General features: G+C 41.3%; 1 protein-coding gene and 1 long non-coding RNA gene across 6 annotated transcripts in view; one reads left to right on the top strand and one right to left on the bottom strand.

Moving 5' to 3' along the window:
- Positions 1–24,966, top strand: part of LOC133538664 (uncharacterized) — a 265,569-nt gene that overhangs the window by 45,272 nt on the left and 195,331 nt on the right. Inside the window, exon 4 of one of the 5 annotated variants that reach the window (XR_009803073.1) lies at positions 22,779–23,345. The exons of the other annotated variants lie outside the window; for them this stretch is intronic. This is a non-coding gene — a long non-coding RNA (uncharacterized LOC133538664). Of the gene's footprint in view, positions 1–22,778; positions 23,346–24,966 lie in introns of those variants that run through there. 5 annotated transcript variants of the gene reach the window in all.
- The window catches only part of LOC133538662 (voltage-dependent calcium channel gamma-1 subunit-like), a 110,140-nt gene that overhangs the window by 28,489 nt on the left and 56,685 nt on the right, over positions 1–24,966 (bottom strand). The window lies entirely within an intron of this gene.

Below are 24,966 nucleotides of genomic sequence, written 5' to 3'. Positions count from 1 at the left end.
TTACTGTCTTTTGTTCCCTGCTTCCGTTTTGTTTTCATTCTACAAGTAACGACTTCTGTTTCCCTGTTCGCTACCCGCTAGCTTCCACGCTAGGCTCCCTTTTGTTTTTTGCTAGCTTCCATGCTAAGTTCCTATTTGTTTTCCAGCTCCCATGCTAGGTCTCTGTTTGTTATCCGCCTCATGCGCGCTTTGTGTTGTTTCTTCTTGTTCTAATATTTTAATTAAATCATGTTTTCCTGTTCAATTCCTGCCTCCGTCTCTGCATCTTGGGGTTCGTCTACAATAAACTCTGACAGTGTTTGTTAAAGCAATGATTCTTAAACTGTGGTACGCGGGCTCCATCTAATGGGCCCGGGGGCCGTTTTAAGTTTTTTTTCAATTTACACCGCAAGACATTCCCAAATAATTATTTTAAATCTTTAAGACAGAACGTGTAGCTGCCATTATGATGTGCAGTCATGTTTTCTAATGACCGTAAGTCTTGAACTATACAAAGTATTTCAATGGTTGGAATCTGCGCTTTTGCATGATAATCTAATTAGTTACTATGGTAATCTAATTAGTTACTATGGTAATCTAAGTCACAGCAGCTCAGATGAGGCACCAAGCAGTGTGGGTGGAGAGCATTTCCACAGAGTGTTTCCAGAGTGGCCAGCCTGAAATGCGGTTGTCAGGGACAGAAGCGGAAGTCGATTTTTACAAGAAAGTTCTAAAGCTAAGTGATATATCAGGTTGTAGGTGTTTTTTTTTTTTACCCTTCACGTTCACATTTTGCTGTGTTTGTTGCATTTTTGTTGTTTCGCTTGATTGTAAATGTCGATCGAGAGGGGGGGTGACGTTCATATCTTGTCAATATTCTGTGTTTTATCCTTCATAGGTAATATTGTAAATCCCACATGCTTTATTTTCATTCGTTAAAAAAAAAAAAAATGCATTCTTTTTTTTCAGGCGGTCTGTCATAATGTTTTTAGCATTCAATCAGACATTATTGTGTGGTTTTGTATTAGTGTTCCCAAAAATGAGAGATGCCGGCCCCCAGACACTTTTTTTTCTCTCTAAATTTAGCCCCCAGAGTCAAAATAATTGCCCAGGCCTGATCTAGTTGTATGCCAAAAAATCACTTAATTAAAGTATAATGTTATGTTTTCCTGTGTTTAAACACAGTGTTACTGTTCAAACTGTGTGTAATGTTACAGTGGCCACATATATGACATATACTCTGTAAATAAAACCTCTGTCTTGTTTTAGGCCTACTACGCTACTGTATTTTAATGTTGGTCTTTATGGTGGTAATTGGTGAAATTTTTTTGAGAAAACCACCGTGTTAAAGATTGATATTCATAAAACAAATTTAACCACACATGTTGCTTTAGCTTTACTGCAAATGACGTGATAATGTCAGTGCAAAAATTAGTGCGAAGACTTCAACTGGCAAATTTCGCTTCAAACTGCAACCCCACAGATCTTTTGATGATAGTGATACCAAGTTTTGAGCAATAAATGACGTGCAAGTAAAACAGTTTAAAAAATAAATAAAAACAATTGACATTCTGGCAATAAAATTGCATTTGTGTAAAAATATTAGTGTCTTTTTTTAAGTTCTCTTTGAATAATTGCAATTCATCAAAATGTAAAAGTCTGATTAATGTTTAAAAAATATGCATCATTTGAAAGCACTAATTCTATCATTTTGTGTGGTAAAAGTCTGGTGTCACTAATGGCACCCGAGTTCAGTTCAAAACGAAAAAGGGAGACTAACATTTATGAAAAAATCCCATTAGTCACTAAGTTTTAGCACCCCTCCAAGTTTAAAGATGACTTGACATAGTTTGTGCATTACTGCTAACAAAGTAAAGAGACTGTAGAGATACAATCATAACCACCTTGTCTAAACTGAAAATGGTTTCCTCGCAAAGGATGTCTGGCAATCACATCGACTAAAAGAATGTTAGCATCAAGATCCAGTTTGGAGGACATATTTACTGAGTGTACTTTCCAGTCAGACCTTGAATTATTGATAGCTTTCAACATTTCTTTTCACATGTGATTACAAATGTCAGGCAATATTTTCTCATAATTCAGAGAGTTTGCTCTCTGGCTTCACTGAAAGTGACTTTGTTCAAGATGAAACATTTTGGAATTCTCAACATGTCAAGTTGGCCTTCGCTCACCGAATCCTTGAAACTGCGTTGTTTACAGCGTGCGCTGCCTCTCAGTATTTCTTCGTTTTGGAGGGCTCAGCTGCTATCTTTTTAACCATGTGATTCTGTCTGTATCACTATGGTTTCTTAGGCTAAGTCCACACTGCAAAATCGGTTTTGCAATTTGGATTTTCTTGTCAAATTCAAACTTTTTAGTGACCGTTCACATTAAAAAAATGTGATTTCTAATGTGAATGCAATTTGACCAGCATGCAGGCATGACGTCATGGCATCACACACACTGCAGTGATGACGGGGGTAAAAATGGCTTCAGCTCCAGTTGGTCTCAATACTGGCACATTTGTGGTAATTTTAAGGATTATGTGCAATCAAAGTCCAATTTTTTTTTACCGAATTATTGTGCTTCACGGTGGCAGAGGGGTTAGTGCGTCTGCCTCACAATACGAAGTTCCTGCAGTCCTGGGTTCAAATCCAGGCTCGGGATCTTTCTGTGTGGAGTTTGCATGTTCTCCCCGTGACTGCGTGGGTTCCCTCCGGGTACTCCGGCTTCCTCCCACTTCCAAAGACATGCACCTGGGGATAGGTTGATTGGCAACACTAAATGGTCCCTAGTGTGTGAATGTTGTCTGTCTATCTGTGTTGGCCCTGCGATGAGGTGGCGACTTGTCTAGGGTGTACCCCGCCTTCCGCCCGATTGTAGCTGAGATAGGCGCCAGCGCCCCCCGCGACCCCAAAAGGGAATAAGCGGTAGAAAATGGATGGATGGAATTATTGTGCATAGAAGATTAAGATAATTTGCTTCAATGTCTGCTGTGGGAGAGTAATCTGAGACGGGACAAATGGTAAAACGTTCATGTGCGTTCTTAAAATTCTCACCTGTTTTCTGCTCTGTTGTCAACTATTTATTTTGTAACCGTCTGTTTTGGCAAACAATTATGACGCTTATCACTTTTTGGTGACATTCTGGTCGGATTAATGCGACCTGAGCGCAGTAGTGTTCACATTGAGGATGCATTGCATATACAGTGGGGCAAAAAAGTATTTTGAAAGTGAAAGTTCTCCCACTTAAAATGATGACAGAGGTCTGTCATTTTCATCATAGGTACACTTCAACTGTGAGAGACAGAATGTGAAAAAAAAATCCAGGAATTCACATTGTAGGAATTTTAAATAATTTATTTGTAAATTATGGTGGAAAATAAGTATTTGGTCAACCATTCAAAGCTCTCACTGATGGAAGGAGGTTTTGGCTCAAAATCTCACGATACATGGCCCCATTCATTCTTTCCTTAACACGGATCAATCGTCCTCTCCCCTTAGCAGAAAAACAGCCTCAAAGCATGATGTTTCCACCCCCATGCTTCACAGTAGGTATGGTGTTCTTGGGATGCAACTCAGTTATTCTTCTTCTTCCAAACACGACGAGTTGAGTTTATACCAAAAAGTTTTATTTTGATTTCATCTGACCACATGACATTCTCCCAATCCTCTGCTGTATCATCCATGTATCCATTTTGGTATAAACTCAACTGGTGGTGTTTGGAGGAAGAAGAATACTGAGTTGCATCCCAAGAACACCATACCTACTGTGAAGCATGGCGGTGGAAACTTCATGCTTTGGAGCTGTTATTCTGCTAAGGGGACAGGACGATTGATCAGTGTTAAGGAAAGAGCTTTGAATGGTTGACCAAATACTTATTTTCCACCATAGTTTACAAATAAATTCTTAAAAATTCCTACAATGTGAATTCCTGGATTTTCTTTTCACATTCTGTCTCTCACAGTTGAAGTGTACCTATGATGAAAATGACAGACCTCTGTCATCATATTAAATGGGAGATCCTGCACAATTGGTGGCTGACTAAATACTTTTTTGCCCCACTGTATATTGCAGCGTAGCGGTAAGCTATATTTGTTTGTTTGTAGCTTACTGTCTTTTGTCCCCTGCTTCCGTTTTGTTTTCATTCTACAAGTAACAACTTCTGTTTCCCTGTTCGCTACCCGCTAGCTTCCACGCTAGGCTCCCTTTTGTTTTTTGCTAGCTTCCATGCTAAGTTCCTATTTGTTTTCCAGCTCCCATGCTAGGTCTCTCAGTTTGTTATCCGCCTCATGCGCGCTTTGTGTTTGTTCTTGTTCTTATATCCCCTTCTGAAAGAGGCCTGGTCGGATATGAAAAATTTGGGATTGCAACATTGTTCATGAAAAAAATCTAACAGGTGGCACACGGGCAATGCCTTAGTTAGCAGAATTACTTAATATCCACACCTGATTTCTAACACAATGTGTTAATCCTTACTGTAAATGTTGGTAAAGATTGGGTTAAATGTATGAATACAAGTGGTAACTCACTTTTTGGCCCAACTTTTCATTTAATTCAATTTTCAACAAATCATTTAGCTAAAAGTATCATTCTACAGAAATCTAGAGTCCAAACAAAGAATGCTATGATTAATGCAATATGTTTTTTGTTAGCTAAAGCAGTATTGGGGTGTGAACGTAATACCATCATGTCATTTGTAATTTCAAATACAAACACTATAGATAAACTTTATCTAAATACAAATATTATGTTTTTTATTCTTTAGTAATATCAACTTTTCGGCTTTTTGTCATTACATGATGTCTTTTATGTCTATTTTTACATTTTGATAGAGCGAGGTTGTTGTTTTTATTTTTTTTCTCCAATTTATGTACATTTATATGTACATGTAGATGCTGTAACTGGACAGATCCATTAAGAGTTTGACTGGAAAAATGTGAAATAGGAATTAACTACACACATTAACACTTTAACAAAATGCTGTGTCACATGAATGGTTTTTGAAGTAATATATTTGTATTGTAAAAAAAAAAAAATGGTGTTTCCTTTTTGATATCAAAATAAAACACAAAGCAGTCCGGCTAATGAAGATGAAGTCTAATAAACAAGCTTTGTTCTTCTCCAACATTTGTTTAGTGTTTCAGTACAACAGTTTGGCCAACAAAACAAAATACCTCTCACATCGAATACAGAATCTTCACAGCCTTTGTTCAGTTTGATGAGATGAGAAAACATTTGAGCTAGTATTGATGTTATTTGACCACTGACACAGTTTGCAGTTAAATTAAGGACAAGCGATCATCCCAGTAAAGACTTTATGTCATGTTCGTCCTTTGTTTTCGAAGATGACCAGTTGACTTCACGTTGATTTGTGTGTGCGGGGATGGCTGATGAGGCCAATCCTAGCACGGAATGACGGGCTGCAGTGAGGGCAGGTTAAGGCTGGGGGGTGGCTGGCTGAGAGGGAGGAAAAGTCCCTGGTCTTGCGGAACTGTCTCTTCTGTTCGGCTTCATGGATGCGTTTTTCCTCAAAGTCTGCTACACCATGCAAGACTGCAGAGCGCCAGTTTGAACGGTGTTGGGCATCGGCTTCCCAGGTCTCTGGGTCCAGACCACAGCCCTTGATACTGGTCTTTAGGGTGTCCTTAAAGAGTTTCCGCTGTCCGCCGCGTGAGCGATTTCCATGGTGCAGTTCACCGTACAGAAGCATTTTTGGCAGGCGTTCGTTTGACATATGGCAGACATGGCCAGCCCATCTCAGCTGGGAACGCTTGAGGATGGCATAGACCAGGGGCGCTCACACTTTTTCTGCAGGCGAGCTACTTTTCAATCGACCAAGTCGAGGAGATCTACCTCATTCCTATTTATAATTTATATTTATTTATTTATGAAAGAGACATTTTTGTTAACAAGTTAATGGTGTTTAATGATAATACAAGCATGTTTAACACACATAGATTCCTTTCTTTCATGAAGACAAGAATATAAGTTGGTGTATTACCTGATTCTGATGACTTGCATTGATTGGAATTAGACAGTGGTGCTGATATGGTCCGCATTTTCAAATGGAGGAGAAAAAAAGTCCTCCTTTCTGTCCAATACCACATGAAAGTGGTTGGATTTGGCATCTCATTTGTCCAACTTGCATACTGGTTTTTAAACACTTTGTTATGAGAGTAGCATATGTGTGTGGCCCTTTAATGTCTGGCAGCAGGTGAGTGACGTCAGTGAGTGTGCGGGTGGGCAAGCAAGTGGAGAAATACATTGGCATCAAACTCCGTAGCTTGCTAGCTTTCTGAGACTCTTATTTTGTTAGCACAGGCAGGATGAAACAGGTCTTTTATGGTGAAGACAGGAACTGTGCAGTCGCTCTTTAGAGTTTTGACAGTAGGTACGGAGTCTCTAGAAATAAAATGTGTTTCTCTGCGTCCGCCCTGTTAGTGATTTTTTTCTTAAATATGAGCTCGCAGCAGCCAGCGTCATCTCACAAGATCCTCGGGTGCCGAGAATGTCAAACAACTGACGAAAGTGAAGTCTTGGTATGATTGATGATTGCTCATTTTTATGTCTATTTTTTAATGCCTGGCTTGAGATCGACTGACACACCCTCCGAGATCGACCAGTCGATCGCGATCGACGTAATGGGCACCCCTGGCATAGATCATGGGTGTCAAACTCTGGCCCGTGGGCCAAATTTGGCCCGCCGTGTAATTTCACTTGGCCCTTGAGTCAATATCAAATTAACATTAGAGCTGGCCCGCCGCTGTAACACCGCATTCACCGCTAATACTCTTACTTGCCAACCCTCCCGATTTTCCCGGGAGACTCCCAAAGTTCAGTGCCCCTCCCGAATTTCATCCTGGACAACGATGTTTGGGGTGGGCTTTAAAGGCACTGCCTTTGGTGTTCACTACAACCTGTCTCCACGTCCGCTTTTCCTCCATACAGACAGCGTGCCGGCCCAGTCACATAATATATGCGGCTTATACACACAGACAGGTGAATGCAAGCATACTTGGTCAACAGCCATACAGGTCACACTGAGGGTGGCCGTATACACAACTTTAACACTGTTACAAATATGCGCCACACTGTGAACCTGCACCAAACAAGAATGACACATTTTGGGAGAACATCCGCACTGTAACACAACATAAATACCCAGAACGCCTTGGAGCACCAACTCTTCCGGGACGCTACAATATACATCCCCGCTACCACCAAACCCCGTCCACCTCAACCCCACCGCCGAAAAGAGGCATTCAATTTTTGTTTAAATTTTATTTGATATGCTATTGATATTTCTTAATTATTATTATTAGGGTCCTTGGCCCATGGCAAAGGACTCCACAGGAGTCCTTTGCCATGGGCCAAGGACCCTATTGAAACTGCTGTGTTTTATTATTATTCCGCACCTACGCGCTGTAATTTGACCCCCTTAACATGCTTCAAAACTCACCAAATTTGACACACACGTCGGTATAGCAAACCTTCCCAACATATTAAGCAACCAATCCCCCAAAATGAAAATTGCGCTCTAGCGCCCCCTAGGAAAAAATTACAGACAAAACTGCATGTAACTTCTGTTAGGAATGTCATAGCGACATGAAACAAAAATTCCTATGTAGGTCTGACTTAGACCCAATTTTCATACACTCACTTCTTTCAGCAAAAATCTACAGGAAGTTGGCAAAAACCCCTTCAAAATAAAATTTGCGCAAAAAATGCAATTTTTGCCTTTTTGCGCTGTAATTTGACCCCTTTAAAATGCTTCAAAAGTCACCAAACTTGGCGCACACATAAGGACTGGCGAATATTGCGATCTAATGAAAAAACCAAACCCCAAAACTCAAAATTGCGCTCTAGCGCTATTTTTGAATAAAACACTGAAAAAAACTGCTCCTAGGAAGAAAACACAGACAAAACTGCTTGTAACTTCCGGTAAGAATGTCGGAGAGACATGAAACAAAAACCTCTATGTAGGTCTCGCTTAGACCTACATTTCATAGATTGACAACCCCCAACAAAAATCAACAGGAAGTTTGCAATCCCCTCTTCAAAACAAAAGTTTTGTAAAAACCGGTCACCTTTCTTCAAACATTATCTCCTCTGAGTGCGTTTGTTGTTTTGGCTTCAAACTCGCACAGGAGAAAGATTGAACCCTTCTGATTAAAAGTATAGAACGGAGTTTTGATAAGTTCTCAGGTTTTGATTTTACGCGCCTTCAAAGAACCCCTGTGCAAAGTTTCCTAAAAAATGTAATTTTTGCCTCTTTGAGCTGTTATTTGACCCCCTTAAAATGCTTCAAAACTCACCAAACTTGACACACACATCAGGTCTGGCAAAAATTGCGATCTGATGAAAAAACCTAACCTCAAAACTCAAAATTGCGCTCTACCGCCCCCCTAGGAATACAACACGGACAAACTGATCCTAGGAAGAAAACAGACAAAACTGCTTGTAACTTCCGGTAGGAATGTCAGAGAGACATGAAACAAAAAACACTATGTAGGTCTCACTTAGACCTATATTTTAATAATTAACATACTTTAGCAAAAATCAACAGGAAGTTTGATATTTTCACTTCAATAAAACAACTGCATTACTTTCACAATGCATTAGATTCTCAAAATAGTAGCTCCAAGGCGTCTTTTAACGCTTATCCGGCCGTGGGTCTCGGGGGCAGCAGCCAAAGGCGGACCCGACCAACGCTGCTTGCAGCTTTAATTATTATTTGAAACTCAATTTTGCATGTCACTATAAAGTTATATAAGCCTTGCTTGTTCAATATTCAATGCAAAACTTGTTTGGGTCCCTATTAAAAGTTAATTTGTTCAACCTCGGCCCGCGGCTTTGTTCGGTTTTAAATTTTGGCCCACTCTGTATTTGAGTTTGACACCCCTGGCATAGATGCTCTCCATCTCTGCCCTGTGGAGGACCTCAGTGTCTGGGATCTTGTCCTGCTACCTGATGTTGAGCAGCCTCTATAAACAAGTTGTGACAACGTTCTCGACTCATTGGGGCGGCATGGCGTAGTGGGTAGAGTGGCCGTGCCAGAAACCTGAAGGTTGCAGGTTCGCTTCCCACCTATTAACATCCAAATCGCTGCCGTTGTGTCCTTGGGCAGGACCTGTCACCCTTTGCCCCCGGTGCCGATCACACTGGCGAATGAATGATTGGTGGTGGTCGGAGGCGCAAACTGGCAGCCACGCTTCTGTCAGTCTACCCCAGGGCAGCTGTGGCTACAAATGTAGCTTACCACCACCAGGTGTGAATGGATGATGGGTTCCCACTTCTCTGTGAGCGCTTTATGTATCTAACAATAGAAAAGCGCGATATAAATCTAATCCATTATTATTGTTATTATTATTATCGCCTGCAGCATGTTTCCTCACCTCATGAATAACTCTGTCACAGCAGTTGATGGACACTGTATTGAGAAAATGAAAGCAACATCAAATAGTTTGTCTCCTTCGCTGTATACTTTTAGTGTGGGGACACGTGCATGTTTCCGATATTGTCCACACCTGTCTCCATCTAAACACAGCAGTGTGCTCTTAATTGCACGGCGGGAAGGGAGGTAAAATGGCGTTTAAAGGGGAACGTCATCACCAAACCTATGCAAGCGTCAATATGTACCTTGATGTTGCAGAAAAAAGACCATGTATTTTTTTTTAACCGATTTCCGAACTCTAAATGGGTGAATTTTGGCAAATTAAACGCCTTTCTGTTTATCGGTCTTTTAGCGATGACGTCAGAACGTGACGTCACCGAGGTAACACATTCATTTTCACATTACAAACGGCGGGTTTCAGCTCTGTTATTTTCCGTTTTGTCGACTATTTTCTGGAACCTTGGAGACATTATGCCTCGTTGGTGTGTTGTCGGAGGGTGTAACAACACTAACGGAGGGATTCAAGTTGCACCACTGGCAAGAAATCTGCCGCCAGACCCCCATTGAATGTACCAAAGTGTCTTCACATTTGACCGGCGATGCTAAGACAGACATGGCACAGAGATGTATGGATAACCTGCAGATGCATTTGCAACCATTAAGTCAACGAAATCACAAAGGTGAGTTTTGTTGATGCTGTTGACTTATGTTCTAATCAGACATATTTGGTCGCGGCATGACTGCCAGCTAATCGATGCTAACATGCTATTTACGCTAGCTGTATGTACATTTGAAACTAGATACCCACATTTAATGTGAAACAAACACTTACCAATCGACGGATTTAAGTTGCTCCAGTGTCACAAGATGCGAAAGTTCTGATCGTTTGGTCCGCACATTTTACCGGCGATGCTAGTAAGGCAGCCATGCTATAGGCCACTTCATTAGGTACACCCACGCTATGGCCGAATAGCGTCAATAGCTATTCGCTCAATAGCTTCAATTTCTTCTTCAATTTCGTTTTCGCTATCTGCCTCCATACTCCGACCATCTGTTTCAATACATGCGTAATCTGTTGAATCGCTTAAGCCGCTGAAATCCGAGTCTGAATCCGAGCTAATGTCGCCATGTTGTTTGCATTGGCAGCCCTGTATGACGTCACAGGGAAATGCATAGTGGTTTCGAAGATAGCGAAAATAAGGCACTTTAAAGCTTTATTTAGGGATAATCCGGGACCGGTAAAATTTTGAAAAAAACTTCAAAAAATACAACAAGCCACTGGGAAGTGATTTTTATTGTTTTTAACCCTTTTGAAATTGTGATAATGTTCCCCTTTAACCAAGCGCTTTGCTCTGTTTACTCCAAGTGGAAATCTCCGCAACAAAGTCCGTGTAGTTTGCTCGCCATGATTATCAAGCCAAATGACGCTAGTGCGCATGCGTCTGACTTCTTGTTGGCGAAAATTCATTAACAAATGATGTTTTTTCGGTAATTAAAACATTAGACGGTATTACTAACCCTCTGGAATTTAATCGCAAATTATCATTATTGCATGAACTGTTACATCCCTCGTCCATTAACAAGTAAAAAGTCAAGGGCGGTCACGGCATCTTCTTGCCGCAAATGTTGGTACATTTTTTTGGGCATTACGGCAAATGACTAGGGCGGTGGCTGCAGTTGCCGTAGTTACTATGTCAACCGAACAGCCCACAGCAGTCACAGTTTTGGGAAAAAAAAGACACCATAGAAACTAGGGTGATAACTAACAAACACAGGGAACTATTAATAGCAAAGTTGACTTTTGTGCAGCGGGCATTGAATCGATTCCAAAGTTTAGTCCACATTTAGGATAGGCTCCATTCCCAGTCCAGTCTTGGTGGAGTTCTGTGCAATTCATTGTGTTTAAAGCCTGGATAAAAATAAGTTGGTAGCCATAAATACACACCTACTTTGTGTGTCTGTCTAGAAACTCTGGCTCAATCCTGGCTTGTCTGTTAGTCGTGTGCACAAGGCCGTGCTGACAAGCTCTAAAAGGCCACTCTTGTACTCAATGGGTCAAGCTACTGGAGGTCATCTGAGCAGAGTTTGTCGCAGGACACAGTTTAGTCATTGTGTTGTTATCCACAGCAGCAGGATTGATCATTTGTAAACCGGATATTATTCTAATGCAACTTTGTATGCATGTTGGAAATGAACCAAAGTAAACATAAACAGAGCTATGCTCGTTTTAAAATACTTAAAGGCCTACTGAAAGCCACTACTAGCAACCACGCAGTCTGATAGTTTATATATCAATGATGAAATATTAACATTGCAACACCGGTTTAGTTTACTAAATGACAGAGGTGGGTAGTAACGCGCTACATTTACTCCGTTACATTTACTTGAGTAACTTTTGGATAAATTGTACTTCTAAGAGTAGTTTTTATGCAACATACTTTTACTTGAGTATATTTATAGAGAAGAAACGCTACTTTTACTCTGCTCCATTTATCTACATTCAGCTCGTTACTCGCTACTTTTTTTTTTATCGATCTTTTAATGCACGCTTGGTTTGTTTTGATTTTGTCAGACACGCATTCTAAGTAGAATCTACGCATGCCTGCGTTTCACCAATCACATGCAATCACTGGTGACATTGGACCAATCAAACAAAACCAGGCGGTCACATGACCGTCACACGTAAAACCCGACTTAAACAAGTTGAAAAACTTATTGGGGTGTTACCATTTAGTGGTCAATTGTGCAGAATATGTACTGTACTGTGCAATCTACTAATACAAGTTTCAATCAATCAATCAAAAGCGTAAAGGAAAAAAGACACTTTTTATTTCAACCGTACTTCCCGTCAAAAGCCTAAAGACTGATCGCACAGTTCCTGTCTTCACAATAAAAGCGCCGCTCCATCGCGCCTGCGCTAACAAAATAAGAGTCTCCGAAAGCCAGCGCAAACAAGCTAGCAAGCTACGGAGTTTGCCGCCAATGTATTTCTTGTAAAGTGTATGAAAACAAATATGGAAGCTGGACAAATAAGATGCCAAAAACCAACGACTTTCATGTGGTATTAGACAGAAAAGAGGAACTTTTTTTCTCCTCCATTTGAAAATGTGGACATTATCAGCTCTATACTGTCTGATTCCAATCAATGCAAGTCATCAGAATCAGGTAATACACCAACTTATATTCTTGTCTTCATGAAAGATAGGAATCTATGTGTTAAACATGCATGTATATTCATTAAAACACCTTTAACATGTCAACAAAAACGGCAAAATAAATAAATATAAATTATATACTGTGTGTATATATATATATATATATATATATATATATATATCTCAATCAATCAATGTTCACTTATATAGCCCTAAATCACTAGTGTCTCAAAGGGCTGCACAAACCACCACGACATCCTCGGTAGGCCCACGCAAGGAAAACTCACACCCAGTGGGACGTCGGTGACAATGATGACTATGAGAACCTTGGAGAGGAGGAAAGCAAGGAATGTATATATATATATATATATATATATATATATATATATATATATATATATATATATATATATATATGATATGTGTGTGTATGTATATATGAGGTAGATCTCCTTGACTTGGTCATTTATTAAGTAATTGATTAACGTTGAAAAACTTATTGGGGTGTTACCATTTAGTGGTCAATTGTACAGAATATGTACTGTACTGTGCAATCTAGTAATACAAGTTTCAATCAATCAATCAATCAATAAATGCCTACTGAGCCTATGGTGCTGTTAAGTTACTGGCTCAATTTGCCTTAATTTTTTTATTTTAATGTATTATTATTTAATATATATTATTGTTTTAGTTGCTTAAGAGATATTCCTGGCTCTGAATTTCTCATTGCTATTTTAATGTTTTTGTGCATTATTTGTTGCCGTAATTATTAAACGAACAGGTTACTCATCAGTTACTCAGTACTTGAGTAGTTTTTTCACAACATACTTTTTACTTTTACTCAAGTAAACATTTGGGTGACTACTCCTTACTTTTACTTGAGTAATACATCTCTAAAGTAACAGTACTCTTACTCGAGTACAATTTCTGGCTACTCTACCCACCTCTGCTAAATTACAATTTTAAATTTCCTGCGGAGTTTCTTGTTGAAAACGTCGCAGAATGATTACGCGTGTTTGTGACGTCTCGGGTTGTAGCGGACATATTAGCCCAGCACCACACACGGCTGAAAGTCGTCTCTTTTCATCGCATAATTACACAGTAGTTTGGACATCTGTGTTGCTGAATCTTTTGCAATTTGTTCAATTAATATTGGAGACCGCAGGATTAGGTCTCTGCTTTTTGCAGATGATGTGGTCCTGATGGCTTCATCTGGCCGGGATCTTCAGCTCTCGCTGGATCGGTTCGCAGCCGAGTGTGAAGCGACCGGAATGAGAATCAGCACCTCCAAGTCCGAGTCCATGGTTCTCGCCCGGAAAAGGGTGGAGTGCCATCTCCGGGTTGGGGAGGAGACCCTGCCCCAAGTGGAGGAGTTCAAGTACCTAGGAGTCTTGTTCACGAGTGGGGGAAGAGTGGATCGTGAGATCGACAGGCGGATCGGTGCGGCGTTTTCAGTAATGCGGACGTTGTATCGATCCGTTGTGGTGAAGAAGGAGCTGAGCCGGAAGGCAAAGCTCTCAATTTACGCCTCGGGATCCCCCGGGAAGAGCTAGACGAAGATGGTTTCCTGTGGACGGGACTCTCGCTGCTGTCTTGGATCCGCTTGAACTGAACTCTCGCGGCTGTGTTGGAGCCACTATGGATTGAACTTTCACAGTATCATGTTAGACCCGCTCGACATCCATTGCTTTCGGTCCCCTAGAGAGGGGGGGTTGCCCACATCTGAGGTCCTCTCCAAGGTTTCTCATAGTCAGCATTGTCACTGGCGTCCCACTGGATGTGAATTATCTCTGCCCACTGGGTGTGAGTTTTCCTTGCCCTTTTGTGGGTTCTTCCGAGGATGTTGTAGTCGTAATGATTTGTGCAGTCCTTTGAGACATTTGTGATTTGGGGCTATATAAATAAACATTGATTGATTGATTGAAAGGGAAGTCTGGGTTTCCCTGCTTAGGTTGTTGCCCCCGCGACCCGACCTTGGATAAGCGGAAGAAGATGGATGGATGGATGGAATATTGGAGACTATAAAGAAGAATGCTGTTGGTGGAAAGCGGTGGATTGCAGCTGCCTTTAGCACCGAAACACGGCCGGTGTTTCTTTCTTTGTTGTGAAGCTTTAACACAGAGCGGTCACGCGAACATTTTTTTCTGCGTCAACCAGCAAGTTTTTGGATGGGAAAATTGTGATATTAATTCGGCTCTTACCGGAGACATCAGTGGATTATACCTCCTACTGCAGCTCAAAAAGGCAGCTGTGAGCTTGGCTCCGCAGCCATCCGACTTTCAGGTATGACTTTACAATCTCACTAAAACGCTATTAAAACAATAAGCAGATAGGGGATCTTCCAGAATTATCCTTGTAAATGTGTCTAACTACATCTGGAGCCGTCTCCCTTTTTTTTTTGTGTGTGCTTCACTCTAACTTTCCTCATCCACGAATCTTTCATCCTCACTCAAATTAATGGGGAAATTGTCGCTTTCTCGGTCCGAATAGCTCTTGCTGCTGGAGGCTATGATTATAAACAATGTGAGGATGTGAGGAACCCTACAACCCGTGACGTCACGCGCACATCGTCTGCTACTTCCGGTACAGGCAAGGCTTTTTTATTAGCGACCAAAAGTTGCGAACTTTATCGTCGATGTTCTCTACTAAATCCTTTCAGCACAAATATGGCAATATCGCGAAATGATCAAGTATGACACATAGAACGGACCTGCTATGCCCGTTTAAATAAGAAAATGTCATTTCAGTAGGCCTTTCATACTTGTTGCTGTAACTCTGTAAGACGCAGGTGTCAAACTCAAAGTCAAGATTTTATGTGGGCTGCCAAAGCCTGGAAATATTACGCCACTTTGTCTTTCTTGCTAGATGGATTTCAATTTTAACAGAAGAAAAGACACGGCATGTAGATGCAGTACATTATCTTGAAAAGGAACTGCACTTTTTTGGAAGTTTGCCTATCATTCACACTCCTTTTATGTAAATGTGCGGTAAATGGTTGGGCAGCACGGTGGTACAGGGGTTAGTGTGTACTTCACAATACGAAGGTCCAGAGTTCCATCCCCAAGCTTGGAGTCTTTCTGTGTGGAGTTTGCATATTCTCCCTGTGACTGCGTGGGTCCCGCCCCCCCTGCAACCCCGAGAAGGACAAGCAGTAGACAATATTACCATTTATCGGACGCCACTTCGTCTTGAAGCAACACAACTCAAAGTGAGACACAATGCAAAGCGGAATCACCAAACAGAGGCCGATAATGACAACGGTGTCGATGGTCACCATGGCAACCATCCTGTGGCGTGTCATAATCATAACGGTCACCCGCATAAACTTTCATGAAGTAAACGTTTATCTCCGTTAAAAGCTTCCAGTTTGCCCGGCAACGCATCCTGTAGCCCGTAAAGTGAGGCCTTCAAAATAAAAGCATGGCAGTAAGAACACTGCTGCACCACAGGACACTGCAAGTTTTTTTTGTACTAGTTTTAAGTTGAAGTGCATATTCTTACACTATTAATTTGGAACATGCACTTTGCTTCCGTGGCGTGGTTGGGAGAGTGGCCGTGCCAGCAACCTGAGGGTTCCTGGTTCGATCCCAAGCTTCTACCAACCTCGTCATGTCCATTGTGTCCTTGAGCGAGACACTTCACCCTTGCTCCTGATGAGTCATGGTTAGCGCCTTGCATGGCAGCTGCCGCCATCAGTGTGTGAATGTGTGTGTGAATGGGTGAATGTGGAAATAGTGTCAAAGCGCTTTGAGTACCTTGAAGGTAGAAAAGCGCTATACAAGTATAACCATTAGCTGCATTGTTAGCCACCTCATACTTGCCGTATTTTACAAATTTGAGTGCATAAGAAAAGAAAAACATGTGTTCTAATTCTTGTCGTACATAGGAATTACTTAGGCAAAATTCCCCCAAAAAGTGCATCTCCTATTGTTTTTGTAAGTATTTAATGAAAATTTAAAATTTTGGGCATTTTACAATTCTCAAATTTAGAGAATAATTTGGAATGGAAGGGAGGTAAAACTTACTTTTTATTCATAGCTATATGTAGAAGTGGCTGGTTGCATCAGCTCCGCTACTTTAATGTCTTTCATGTCCTTTGATGTTTGCCTCTTACACACATGTAAGAGGGATGTGTACTATGGCTATGAGTTGTTTTTTTCCCTTGGCCTCAGTCTGGACCCCCTCTCCAGGGGCCCAGGCTGACACCGATTTTTAAATTTTATTTTAATATTTTATTTTTTTTCTCCCATTCCCCCACACTTGTTTACCTGTATCTCACCTTTTTTATAAGGGGCGCCGGAAGTTGGCAGACCCGTCAGCGATTCTGTTCTGTCTCCCTGTAATGTTTGTCTGATCTTGACTGGGATTGCTGCGATGAGGTGGCGACTTGTCCAGGGTGTACCCCGCCTTCTGCCCGATTGTAGCTGAGATAGGCGCCCCCCGCGACCCAAAAGGGAATTAGTGGTAGAAAATGGATGGATGGATGGATGAATGGGATTGTGCTGAAAATTTTAATTTCCCCTCGGGGATTAATAAAGTATTTCTGATTCTGAGGTAAAACAGTTGAAGCTTCATATTTTTTTTAAAGTTAAAGTACCAATATTGTCACACACACACTAGGTGTGGTGAAATTTGTCCGCTGCATTTGACCCATCCCCTTGACCACTCCCTGGGAGGTGAGGGGAGCAGTGGGCAGCGGCAGGGCCACGCCCTGAAATCATTTATGGTGATTTAACCCCCAATTCCAACCCTTGATGCTGAGTGCCAAACAGGGAGGTAACGGGTCCCATTTTTTTTTATAGTCTTTGGTATGACTCAGTCGGGGTTTGAACTCCCAATCTACCGATTTCAGGGCAAACACTCTAACCCAGGGGTGCCCACACTTTTTCTGCAGGCGAGCTACTTTTCAATTGACCAACTCGAGGGGATCTACCTCATTTATATTTATTTATTTATGAAAGAGACATTTTTGTAAACAAGTTAAATGTGTTTAATGATAATACAAGCATGTGTAACACATATAGATGTCTTTCTTTCACGAAGACAAGAATATAAGTTGGTGTATTACCTGATTCTGATGACTTGCATTGATTGGAATCAGACAGTAATGATGATAACGCCCACATTTTCAAATGGAGGAGAAAAAAAGTCGTCCTTTCTGTACAATACCACATGAAAGTGGTTGGATTTGGCATCTAATTCATCCAGCTTCCATACACTTTACAAGAAAAACATTGGCGGCAAATTCCGTAGCTTGCTTGATTGACATTCACGGCACCCGAGGGTCTTGTGAGATTACGCTGGCTGCTGCTAGTTCATTATTATGAAAAAATGACAGAGGAAGGCGAGAAACACTTTTTATTTCAACAGACTTTCGCGCCGTCCCTTCCGTCAAAACTCTAAAGGCCGACTGCACATTTCCTATCTTCACAATAAAAGCCCTGCTTCATGCTGCCTGCGCTAACAAAATAAGAGTCTCAGAAAGCTGGCGTGAAGATAGGAAATGTGCAGTCGGCCTTTAGAGTTTTGACGGAAGGTACGGCGCGAGAGTCTGTTGAAATAAAAAGTGTTTCTGGCCTTCCTCTCGGTCATATTTTCATAATAATGATCTTGCAGCAGCCAGCGTCATCTCACAAGACCCTCCGGTACCGTGAATGTCATTTAAGTGACGTCTTGGTGAAGATTGATGATCACTCATTTTTAGGTCTATTTTTTTTAAAAGCCTGGCTGGAGATCGACTGACACACCCCCCGCGGTCGACTGGTAGCTCGCGATCGACGTAATGGGCACCCCTGCTCTAACCACTAGGCCACTGAGTAGGTTTTGACCGTTTTCAGCTACTGTTCATGAAAGAGGAAACATTCCTCTCAATATGATACACTGCAAACCACAACTGTAGTACACTATTATAATTGATAGATAGATAGATAGTACTTTATTGATTCCTTCAGGAGAGTTCCTTCAGGAAAATTAAAATTCCAACAACAATGAACAGAGTTGAGATCAAATGTGTGTGTGTGTGTGTGTGTGTGTGTGTGTGTGTGTGTGTGTGTGTGTGTGTGTGTGTGTGCGCGCGCGCGTGTGTGTTTTTTTTATATGCTAAGGCAGTGCTTCTTAACCCTAGGGCCCGTTGTAGGTCCACAAGCGCTTCCTCGAGGGCCACCAAAAAATATCTGTTTCTCAGCTGTAATGCACTTTTCCACCACTTGTGGTAGCAATAGCAGTATCAAACAGAAGAAGTTTAGAGCAAAATTCATAGAAGAGTTTCTTCAGTTCAAAATTTACGGCTAAAGTAGTTCAGCTGTTTTTTTTTATTTTTAACTTAATTATATTGAAAGTTTATTTAAAAACTACGGGAGCCCCTAAAGCAGGGGTAGGGACCCTATGGCTCTAGAGCCAGATCGGGCGCTTTTGATGACTGCATCTGGCTCTCAGATAAATTGATTGATTGATTGATTGAAACTTTTATTAGTAGATTGCACAGTTAAGTAAATATTCCGTACAATTGACCACTAAATGGTAACACCCGAATAAGTTTTTCAACTTGTTTAATTCGGGGTCCACGTTAATCAATTCATGGTACAAATATATACTATCAACATAATACAGTCATCACACAAGTTAATCATCATAGTATGTACTTTGAATTATTGACATTATTTACTTTGAATTATTTACATTATTTACAACCTGGGGGGTGGGATGAGGAGCTTTGGTTGATATCAGTACTTCAGTCATCAACAATTGCATCAACAGAGAAATGTGGACATTGAAAGAGTGTAGGTCTTATTTAGTAGGATATGTACAGCCAGCAGAGAACATAGTGAGTTCACATAGCATAAGAACAAGTATATACATTAGAAGTACATTTGAGTTGTTTATAATCCGGGGAGATGGGATGTGAATGGAGGAGGGTATTAGTAAAGTGTTGAAGTTGCCTGGAGGCGTTGTTTTAGAGCGGTTTTGAAGGAATATAGAGATGCACTTACTTTTACACCTGTTGGGAGTGCATTCCACATTGATGTGGCATAGAAAGAGAATGAGTTAAGACCTTTGTTAGATCGGAATCTGGGTTTAACGGGGTTATGGTGAAGTAGTAGAAGTAGTTTGACATGCTGACATTGCTTAACACGATAAGTAATGAATAATTCCGCTGGTAATCACAGTGTTAAAAATAACATTCAAATTATAAAACATTCTCATGCATTTTAATCCAACCATCCGTTTTCCATCGCACCTGTTCAAGATGTCGCTTTTATGGTAAGAAGTTTTGTGTTTATTATTGGTTAACTTTAGAATAACAATGTTATTAAAACAAATAAGAGACTTATTATACTCTAAAAATGTTGGTCTTAATTAAAAATGCAAACATTTAGTTGAATTCCGTGTTAAAAAATATGATATGGCTCTCACAGAAATACATTTTGAAATATTTGGCCATACTTGCCAACCCTCCCGGATTTTCCGGGAGACTGCCAAAATTCAGCGCCTCGCCCGAAAACCTCCCAGGACAAATTTTCTCCTGAAAATCTCCTGGAATTCAGGCGGAATCCAGCTCCATGCGGACCCGAGTGACGTGTCAACAGCCTGTTTTCACCTCGCTTTCCCGCAATATAAACAGACTGCCTGCCCAATGACGTTATAACTGTAGAATGATCGAGGGCGAGTTCTTGGTTTCCTATGTGGGTTTATTGTTAGGCAGTCTCATTAACATCTTCCCAGCGCGGCAACACACAACGACAGCAGTCACGTTTTCGTCGACTGTAAAGCAGTTCGTCTGCCGTAAACAGCAATGTTGTGACACTCTTAAACAGGACAATACTGCCATCTACTGTGCATGCATATGTGACAATAACATCTACGGCTTTTAGAGCAGTGGTGCTCAACCTTTTTTCAGAGATGTGCCCCCTGTGAAAATTTTTTTAATTCAAGTACCCCCTAATCAGAGCAAAGCATTTTTGTTTGAAGAAAAAAAAAAAAAGATGAAGAAGTAAAATACAGCACTATGTCATCAGTTTCTGATGCATTAAATTGTAAAACAGTGCAAAATATTGCTAATTTTTAGTGGTCTTTCTTGAAGTATTTAGAAAAAAAGACATAAAAATAACTAAAAACTTGTTGAAAAATAAACAAGTGATTCAATTATAAATAAAGATTTCTACACATACTGCGATGAGGTGGCGACTTGTCCAGGGTGTACCCCGCCTTCCGCCCGATTGTAGCTGAGATAGGCACCAGCGACCCCAAAGGGAATACACCCCCCCCACCTCCTGAAATCGGAGGTCTCAAGGTTGGCAAGTATGTATTTGGCTTTCATGGCTCTCTCAGCCAAAAAGGATCCCGATCCCTGCCCTAAAGGGACATGGGGGTAACTTTATTTTTTAGATATGTATCTCGTGCGCAGGAGATGCATATCTAAAAAATAATGTTACCCCCATGTCACAATAGGGGCGCCGTAAAAAACATATGTCATGCATTATTCCTTATTAAATTTTGTTAGATTTTGTATTATTTTATCTTATTTTATTTTATTTTACATATGAACTGTTACTATGTATTTTAGCACTGTCATTTTTGAAAAGGATTAAAGTCAAACGTTAGATTACTAGTTTAGTGTTAATATTTGGGTGGGCAACTCTGTAGTGGAAAAGTCAACCCTGCGCTAAAACACATTTCTCTTTCTTAACCTTCGTCTTGTGTTAGGGCCGTTTTAGTTTTTAAATGCATAAAAGAGCCACATAAATTAATTTTTTGCATCAAGGCTTTTTGAATTTGTCAGGAACCTTTATTTCAACAAAACAAAACTTTTTTTTTTCTTTCACTAAATTATAAAATGCTCTGGTTGAAATTATGACCTTGGTGTTGTTAGGGTCGGTTTCGACCCAGTTGTAAAAATAAGATTATCAAGCAAAAATTAGAGCCAACACTGAACACACTGACAGTCAGCTCCTCTCCCAATCATTTGAGCTTTAGTGGATTCTCATTTTACCTTGTTATCCTGTACAAAAACAAACAAAGACCGGCATGACCAGACGTGAGGTCAATTCAGTATAAAATTATTAAAATGAAAAAATAAGTAAAACACATTTATTTAAGTGATGTGTTCTAATACCCCTCAGTAATAGTTAGGTAACACAAAAACCTTTTATTTATTTATACGATTTTCTTGAGGTTCATTTTACCATTTTTTAAAATCGAAATCGAGGGGTATACTGACAATAAAAGGTCCAATGGCCCACACCAAAAATATTAAAACCAATATTTCCATGGATATGGAAGCCTATCAAGGTACCCAAGAGATGAGAAACAAATTGGATGATAGATAATTGTTTTTAGTGTATTTTACAGCTGCACCTCAGTATTCTTCTTCCTCCAAACACGAGGAGTTGAGTTTATACCAAAATGGATACATGGATGATACAGCAGAGGATTGGGAGAATGTCATGTGGTCAGATGAAACCAAAATAGAACTTTTTGGTATAAACTCAACTCATCGTGTTTGGAGGAAGAAGAATACTGAGTTGCATCCCAAGAACACCATACCTACTGTGAAGCATGGGGGTGGAAACTTCATGCTTTGGGGCTGTTTTTCTGCTAAGGGGACAGGACGATTGATCCGTGTTAAGGAAAGAATGAATGGGGCCATGTATCGTGAGATTTTGAGCCAAAAACCTCCTTCCATCAGTGAGAGCTTTGAATGGTTGACCAAATACTTATTTTCCATCATAATTTACAAATAAATTCTTTATGTGAATTCCTGAATTTTTTTTTTCCACATTCTGTCTCTCACAGTTGAAGTGTACCTATGATGAAATTGACAGACCTCTGTCATCATTTTAAGTGGGAGAACTTGCACAATCGCTGGCTGACTAAATACTTTTTTGCCCCACTGATATCTATGTACCTCTCTGACAACGTCAATCAAAATGGATTATTATGAGCTCTTGTACTAGATCCCATAAGATGCATTTAATGACCTGGCTTTTGAGTTTACAGTAATTATGGCGCTCAGACATTCAAAATGAGAACCCCCCCTGCGCCACAAAAGCCTATCACACGACCCACCACTGCTATTCACCCTAGAATAGCACGTCCTGTGCTCCCCAAATACCAGCAGTGGCTTCACGCTGAAAACTCCATTATGTATCCGACTTTTGTTGAGTGTGGGGTAATTTGAGTCAGGGGGTTGTGAGAATTCCTGCTTTGGTGGGACTGCAAACTTTGTAACTCAGTCCGGGGTCTTCCAGGTGGCGCCGTCACTCAGGAGGAGCACTGGACTTGGTGCGATCACTTGACCCCGGCCAAGACAGCTGAGTATTTGCATGGCCTATATTTACTTCTCTAATGACTGCCTGCTGCGGACTTTGCAAGGCATCATTAAAACTATATATAAGTACATTATCCAAATACCACATGGACATGCTGACTCCACGGTACTTATTTATCTTCTATGACTATTGTTTTGGTCATATTTTAATTAGTGCCATCTAATGATTGATGGGTTATATTTGTATAGCACTTTTATACCTGCAAGGTACTCAAAGCGCTTTGACACTATATCCACATTCACCCATTCACACACACTGATGGCCTGCAAGGTGCTAACCACGACCCATCAGGAGCAAGGATGAAGTGTCTTGCTCAAGGATACAACGGGGATTGAACCAAGAACCCTCAGGTTGCTGGCACGGCCACTCCCAACCGCCGTCCCCAATTAATTACTTCAATCGCACTTTTGAATTTGGATTCATCATGAATAATCACAGGTTATTACCTGCTTGAATGAATTAAATTAACTTAAAATTAAACTGTAATATTTGGAGATAAATGTGTTGTTAGAATGTTATTGAGGAACATCTTTAAAATGTTGTACTTGAACACACATCATTTATGGGCTTAAAGGCCTACTGAAAGGATATTTTCTTATTTAAACGGAGATAGCAGGTCCATTCTATGTGTCATACTTGATCATTTCGCGATATTGCCATATTTTTGCTGAAAGGATTTAGTAGAGAACATCGACGATAAAGTTCGCAACTTTTGGTTGCTAATAAAAAAGCCTTGCCTTGCCTCTATTATCGAGGCGGCTGACTGGAGCTGTGGCCGCAAGGTAGTTGGTCCTTGTCGTGGCGGTAATCCCAGCGGTGAGGGATGCCTTCCAGCTGAAGGAGGAGTCCTATCGGGTTCTTTTGGTTCATAGGACTCCAGAGGCAGTGGACAGGTACCGACAGGCCAAGTGGTGTGCAGCTTCAGCGGTCGCAGAGGCAAAAACTCGGACATGGGAAGAGTTTGGAGAAGCCATGGAAAATGACTTCCGGATGGCTTTGAAGCGATTCTGGACCACCATCCGTCGCCTCAGGAAGGGGAAGCAGTGCACTGTCAACACCGTGTATGGTGCGGATGGTGTTCTGCTGACCTCAACTGTGGATGTTGTGGATAGGTGGAAGATATACTTCGAAGATCTCCTCAATCCCACCAACACGTCTTCCTATGAGGAAGCAGTGCCTGGGGACTCTGTGGTGGACTCTTCTATTTCTAGGGCTGAGGTTGCTGAGGTAGTTAAAAAGCTCCTCGGTGGCAAGGCCCCAGGGCTGGATGAGACCCGCCCGGAGTTCCTTAAGGCTCTGGATACTGTGGGGCTGTCTGTGGGGCTGTCTTGGTTGACAAGACTCTGCAGCATCGTGTGGACATCGGGGGCGGTACTTCTGGATTGACAGACCGGGGTGGTGGTCCCTCTCTTTAAGAAGGAGGACCGGAGGGTGTGTTCCAACTATCGTGGGATCACACTCCTCAGCCTTCCCGGTAAGGTTTATTCAGGTGTACTGGAGAGGAGGCTACGTCGGATAGTCGAACCTCGGATTCAGGAGGAACAGTGTGGTTTTCGTCCTGCTCGTGGAACTGTGGACCAGCTCTATACTCTCGGCAGGGTTTTTGAGGGTGCATAGGAATTTGCCCAACCAGTCTACATGTGCTTTGTGGACTTGGAGAAGGCATTCGACCGTGTCCCTCGGGAAGTCCTGTGGGGAGTGCTCAGAGAGTTTGGGGTATCGGACTGTCTTATTGTGGCAGTTCGCTCGCTTCCTGTTCGATCAGTGTCAGAGCTTGGTCTGCATTGCCGGCAGTAAGTCGGACACGGGAAAAATAATATACACGAGTTACCTCAGGGGCCTCAAACACGCGGCCCGCGGGACGTTATTTTTCTGCCCGCACCTTAATGGGAAAATTTAATGTTGGTGCGTCCCGTGAGTTTTACATGAATGGCGCTTTACAGCGTCATACTTTTATACCTTCGATTTTTCCAGGATGCTCCCAATGTCAGTGCCCCTCCTGGGATGATAATTCTCTCAAATTTCACCTTAAAAACAATATTAAGAGGGCACCGTGGAGTCACTGCTTTAAGCGTCTTCTTCAACCTGTACAAACAGTTGCCAGCCC

This window comes from Nerophis ophidion, linkage group LG20 (genome assembly GCF_033978795.1).
Source record: "Nerophis ophidion isolate RoL-2023_Sa linkage group LG20, RoL_Noph_v1.0, whole genome shotgun sequence".
Lineage (NCBI taxonomy): Eukaryota > Metazoa > Chordata > Actinopteri > Syngnathiformes > Syngnathidae > Nerophis > Nerophis ophidion.
The sequence above is the reverse complement of the archived record's forward strand: the minus strand, read 5'-3'. Positions and strand labels throughout refer to the sequence as shown.